This window comes from Chionomys nivalis, chromosome 17, assembly GCF_950005125.1.
Source record: "Chionomys nivalis chromosome 17, mChiNiv1.1, whole genome shotgun sequence".
In the NCBI taxonomy this organism is placed as follows: domain Eukaryota; kingdom Metazoa; phylum Chordata; class Mammalia; order Rodentia; family Cricetidae; genus Chionomys; species Chionomys nivalis.
The window spans coordinates 30,448,550-30,455,299 of NC_080102.1; positions in this window are offsets into that span (position 1 = coordinate 30,448,550).

Consider the following 6,750-nt stretch of genomic DNA (forward strand, 5'->3'; position numbering starts at 1 on the left):
AATTTGCATTTTCTAAAGAGACATTTGGACATATTCTGCCCTATAAGCCTTGAAAATGTCTGCAGGTCTGGGTTTTTCATCCAGAAATAAGCATGGCTTGCTGTTATCTACAGCCTTGTAGTCTACTTCAGAACAGCTATGTGGGGAGAAGCCTGCCTTGGACACACAGAGACCTGTGAGGTATGGCCTTGACCCTGCCACTTGGGCTTTCACAAGTGATGGATATCCACATTTAGTAGATGCCCTACCTCCATGGTGGATCTTACCACACAAGCTCATGGTTCAGCTATTTAGCAAGGACCTTTACTGATAACGGTCATTTCTACAGCTATTGTGTATCATGGCCCCCACCTCTACCTGTTGCAAAAGCCATCTGTAACTGAAAAAAGGGTACTGTCCCCATGGATTCATGTTTTGAAGGCTTGCTGCTCAATGAGTGACATATTAGAGAGGCAGGACCTAGATGAAAGAACTAGATTATCTGAGTAAGGGCATGTTTTGAAGTTTATACCAGTTCCCCAGTTCTTCCCTCTCTTTCCCAGCTGACCAAGAACTGAACAGCCTCTGTCACAGACTCTGTGACAAGCTTCTGTCCATGTGGATGGGGCTAAGTGAACATGAACTAAACTCTTGGAAACCATGAACCCAAATAAATCTTTTCTCCATAAGATGTTTCTGCCAGGCATTTGTCTCGGTGGCAGGAAAATAAACTAACATACATTTTTACCAGCCTGAGAGAGTGCTCTGCTGGGATGGATGTTGACTGGTGTGACGCAAGACCAGTGGCTGGCACAGTGAGGTTCTCACACAAGGCCCTGGAGCTAATAATTTTCAAGGATTAAAAATCTGCATTGCATTGTTAAATAAGCTGTAGAGGTACAATACCATGAACAAGATTAGAAATGTATCTACAGTATGTTCTAACAAAAATAATCTTAAATTTGTATCAATATGCAAAAATCTATATCAATGTAAAATATTTAAACTAGTAGTTGCTTTTTTGGTTTAAAAGTAGATTCAATAATCTACCTTTTGCCCAATTTCTTTTTTTTTTTGTTTTTGTTTTTGTTTTTCGAGACAGGGTTTCTCTGTGGCTTTGGAGCCTGTCCTGGAACTAGCTCTTGTAGACCAGGCTGGTCTCGAACTCACAGAGATCCGCCTGCCTCTGCCTCCCGAGTGCTGGGGTTAAAGGCGTGCGCCACCACCGCTTTTGCCCAATTTCTATATCCTCTTTTTTCTTTTCAGAATAAATGTAATAATCTACCTTTTATTCTATTATTTCTATATCTTTTTTCTGAGTAGATTCAGTAATCTACCCTGTAATCCTAATATATGTTTTTTTTTCTTTTCAAAACAAGAACTCTGAATCTAATCTCCTTTGTTCAACTCTTTCCCTGACCATTACCCATAATAACTTGTAATCAACTACCCTAAATGATGGCAAATATCCATAACCCATCAAGCAACCAAAAAAACCACCCACCCCACCTCTTGGGAATATGGGTGCCATGTTTTTTAAATTTACTTCCCGATGTCTGGGGATGACAGCATCTTTAGGGATCCTGAAAAGAAAAATTTGTGTTAATTATCAAGTCCTGGGAGAGGTAACTGTATTATTTGTTGTCCAGTCTGTGCATAATGGGAAAGCACAGGGCTTGTCTTAAGTCCTATCTAGAGTAGTCTGTGAGGTTGGATCATCTCAGTTAGCCACCTCAAAAAACGTCCTGAGCAGTTTGTAGTTCAAAGCTGATCTTTAGGTGGTGTCATCTTAATGGTGTTATCATAGTCCTGGTGGAATCATCTTTTTTGTGGATCTCATTATCTTTTGGGAGACTTTAAGAGATCATATTAGGTCAGATTATTCATTTCCTTGGTAATTTTTTTTCTGGCAGTTCTCCTTGGTGCTTATTTGTCCAAAAATTGTTAAATTCCTTTAGATGTCTTTTTCATTTTCCTGAAAGACAAAAACAAAACCCTGCCTGAACTCTGACTTTGAAGAGGCCAATAGCTAGGCAGGAGAGGGACTGGGGCTGTCAGGCAGAGAGAAAAAATAGAAGGAGAAAAGGAGAAGGGGGAGAAAAAAGGAGAGGTGGATGCCGGGGGCCAGTCACCCAGCTATACAGCCAGACATGGAAAAAGGACAGAAAAAATATATAGAAATAGGTAAATGTTAAAAGGCCAGAGGCAAATGGTAGGTGGGATAATTTAAGAAAAGCTGGCTGGAAACAATCCAAGCTAAGGCTGGGCATTTCTAAGTAAGAATAAACCTCCATGTGATTACTTGGGAACTGGGAGGTGGGTCCCCAAGAGAGTAAAGAACAAAAAGTAAAAAAAAAATCAACTACAATACACACAAAGGAGCATTATCCAGTAAGAATGAAAGTCATTCACTAGAAAATAGATGTAACAGGAAGTGTGTGTGTGTGTGTGTTAAACAGAATAGAGGACTAGTGATGACTGCTGGGAGGGGAAGAGGGAGGAAGACAAAACGAAGAAGATGGGGAAGTGTTGAATACGATCAAAGAACATGATACACTTGAAATTGTATATTTATCCCAATACTTTCCAATAAATAAATTGCAATAAAAATTTTAAAAGAAAAATAAGAAACATGGTTGGAGAGAGACAAGGATTCATGCCGTTGGTTCAAAGAGGGGTCTGCCAAGCTCCAGAGAGAGAGATCTGGAGCTGAGATGGTCTCCAGGACAGTGTTGTTGGAAGCTGGAATCCAGCTGTCTGTCCTTCATGGCCCTAACCAGGCCACTCACTCAAGAGAGGTGAGCTTTAGAGGCATCCTTGAATTGGATCAAAACCCCTGGATGTGGGGACAGAGCAGAGTTTACAACTAGAATGCTATGTTGACTTCCCACTGTCTATGCTGTAAAGGTGCACTAACCTTCCTTGTTCCTAAGATTGCATTGCAGCTTCAGGGTGACAAGGGGTCCCAAAGGCTAAGTGTCTTGCCCAGCATATAGTGACAGTTCCAATGAATATTTGTTGTTGGTATCCAGTACCATTGATATCATCTGATCTCAGAGGCATCTCTGGAGAGAGTCTAAGTTCTTGTATCCCAAAACAGAAAGGAGCAGAAACAGTTACAGCAGAAGCTGGGTCAGCTTATCAGAGCAGCCAGAGAAGAGAGTTAAGTAGCCCAGTGAACCCACTGCATTATAAGTAATAGAGCATGGACTTTTGAACTTGCCTTAGTTAGGGTTTCTATCATTGTGAAGAGGCACCATGACCACAGAAACTCTTATAGGAAAACATTTAACTGGGGATTGAAGCATGATTAATAAAAACTCAGAGAAATTGAGGTTCAACCTGAAGATTTGAAAAGCAAAGCAGCTAGCCCCTGGCTCTTACTTGACCTCAGTCCAAAATGGAGATCTGCCTGCAGGAATCTCAGAATGAGACTGCGTCACCTCCCATTTTATAATCCTTTCTAGGGCTGGAATGTTAGGCATGCACCACTGGAATTGAAGGCATGCACCACCCAGTTTCTATGGCAACTAATGTGGCTATTGGAATTAAAGATATGTGTTACCACTGCTTGGTCTAAGACTGACCAGTGGGGCTGCTTTACTCTCTGATCTTCAGTCAAGCTTTATTTATTAAAATACAATAAAATACCAGCACGGGGAATTGCTTACAGTTTCAGAGGTCCAGTCCATTATCACAAGAGCAAGGAACATGGTGGCATGTAGGTAGACATGGTGCTGGAGAGGTAGCCGCGAGTTCTACATCCAGATCCACAGGTAGCAGGAAGAGAGAGACACTGGGCCTGGCTTCGACTTTTGAAACCTCAAAACCCACCTCCAGTGATGAAACACTTCCTCCAACAAGGCCACACCTCCTAATCCTTTCAAGTAGTATCATCCCCTGGTGACCAAGCATTTAAATCTATAAGCCTATGGGGACCATCATTACTGAAACCACCACAGAGCTCACGTGTGCATTATGAGCTTTTTGGCTCTTTTGTGTACATGGGCATTTTTTTCCACATGGCTGTACTTACTTATAGCTTTACCTATAATTTTTTTTTCTTTTTGTGTATATAGAGGAGGAGCAAGCCAGTATGTGGAGTCTAGAAGTCAAAATTAAGGATCATCACCAGAGGACATCTGCTTGGTTCTTATGAGACAGGGTCTCCTCACTTGTTTGGGGCTCAATGGTTTAGCTAGACTGGCTGGCCCCAGGGATCCACACATCTCCACCTCCCTGACAGCAGGAATACAAATGTTCACCACCATGCCTACTTTACAAACTTGGGTCCTCTTGCCTGTGTAGTAGCATTTTATTAATAGAACCATCTCCCCAGTGCACTCTGTAGGACTTCATGTATCGTTTATCTGATTAGCATCTTAGATGTCCACCCAGGGCTGTGCACCTCAGTATTAGGAAGTACTCCACGTCAGCTCCAGTCACTTGGAGTGCGTCTGTGCCAGCACCAGTGTCTGGACTTAGTCTAGCCTTCCTTTTTGCCATTTTTATATAGACACTAATTTGGTAAAGCTTTTCACAAGGCTTCCCGGATCTTACTCCATACCCCATTCTTCTCCCTCATCACTAACAGTAAGTTTGCTGTGAATGTGGGCCTAGTTCTCTCTAAAGATAAATTAGGATGCAAAATCCCTAAGGCAGCCATGGGTAAAACAATCTCAGAAGGTCAAAAAGCTGGAGTTTCACAGTGTAAAGTGGCAGTATTCGAAAAGGAAGTAGCAAAAGACAGAATGAAGTGAGCGATGGCGTGGTAGATAATTTGTTATTTGGCAGCGTGATGGTAAAAGGAAAAGCTTTTTCAACAATGGATACACAAGAAAGAAATCAACTCTCTCTATTCATGCAATACTACAGAGTTAGCTCAAGCCAAATGTTAAATGCTTCTAGAATGATACATACTTTAAGCCAATAAAGATAACTTTAAATAGGACACATGGACTCAAAGCATGAATTTTAAATTATAAATTTACCAAACACAGCATTAATATAGTGAGGTCAATAACATATTGGGGAAAATATTCAAAACCTCTCTTCCAAATGCAGAATATATAAAGAGCTCAGTCAAATCAATGACAAAATAGAAGACCACACCTAAAAATGATCAGAACATTTGAGCAGACACTTGACAAAACAACAGGTAAGAATATCAAATAAGCATATGAAAAGACTCAAAACCTTTAATCTAGTTGCCATGGGAACAAAAATTGAAATCACAATGGAAGCCAAGCACTGTGGTTCTTAGGAGGCTGAAACTAAAAAAGAATAGCCAGAAAATTTAAAACAACCCGAGCTATACAGTGAGTTCTAGGTCAGCTTGCAACCTGTCTCAACAAGCAAAATAAAATAAAACCACAGAAGACTTGAATGCCGGTGAATGCCAGTGTCCAATGTGTTCTGGGTACACTATGCTGACAGTCCCACCCCACAAGTGAGACAGGCAGGTGTAGGGAAAGTTTAGCACCCCAGGATTCAGCTGGGCTTGAGTCACACATGCCCCTTTCCTAACAATGTATTGTGTGACCCGGAACCCTTGCATGCCGGCTCCAAATAATGACATGTCTTATTTCTCCATAAAAACTTGTTGGGACTTGCCCCTGGGTTCACCTTCCATTCAGACAAACCTATCAGGGAACAGGAGACAGGAAGTTGACCTGACCTGAACCGGTTTTAAACCTGTATACAGTAAGGCAAATTGTGCCCTTAAAGTGAACTTTTAGGGAAATTTTTCTCTTTACCATCTTATGCCTGTGCATAATAGGGTGTGTGCACTATTAAATCAGATGCATTATGGGAAAGGACAGACACAATGAAGAGAAAGCTTTCATGACCCAAGACTGTCCTTCAAAACAGGGACTCATCCACATCCATGTTATGTCCCATGGTAACCAACTGTCCTCCTAACCCCATAAAAGGAAACCCCAAATAGTGATGGCCACTCTGCCTCAGGGAGCCTGCTGCTCGTTTGCAGCGTATTTGAGTTACACTGCCACGTTGTTTCTGTAAAAATTCCTGCTCACCTAACAGTCTGTGTGTGTCTTCATTTGTCTGATTATGGTCTGGAGGGATGGCTCAGAGGTTAAGAGCACTGGCTGCTCTTCCAGAGGTCCTGAGTTCAATACTCAGTATCCACATAGTGGCTCACAGTCATCTATTAATGAGATCTGGTACCTACTTCTGGCATGTATGCAGAAAACACAGTATACATAATAAATAAATCTTTTTTAAAATATTTGAACAATGTACTAAGACCATGGAAATATGGTCCACATTGGGGTTACTTGTAACAGAATCCCCCATTAATTCCTCTTGTTTTTTTTTCAAATCAAGAGACAAACTGAAAAGGGCCAAATCCCAGATTTAACATCACACAACTAGTATATGATAGAATCATAGTTTGGTAGGAATTTTATCCTCAGCATTGAGTCTCTTTTCTACACTGCCCCCCAGTGAAACTCAGTGAGATGCCCACACCCCAAGTGAGAACACAGCCTACCTGGCCAAGCCACTTCTCAAGTCATATATACAAAATAGGAGAGGAAACAAAGACAGTTTCTAAGGAGCATCACACTGGGAGGGACTAGCCCTGAAGACAAGCTGGCGGTGGACCACTCCCCTTTGCAGGCACAGCTTGGTTGGTCATACCAGCTTGCCCCTGATAGCTGCCTCCACCCTGCCAGCTGGCAAGGAATGAATGGGTCCCACACTGGAGCCCTCAACAGTTCTTGTCATTTCAGAGAGAGTCAAACATAC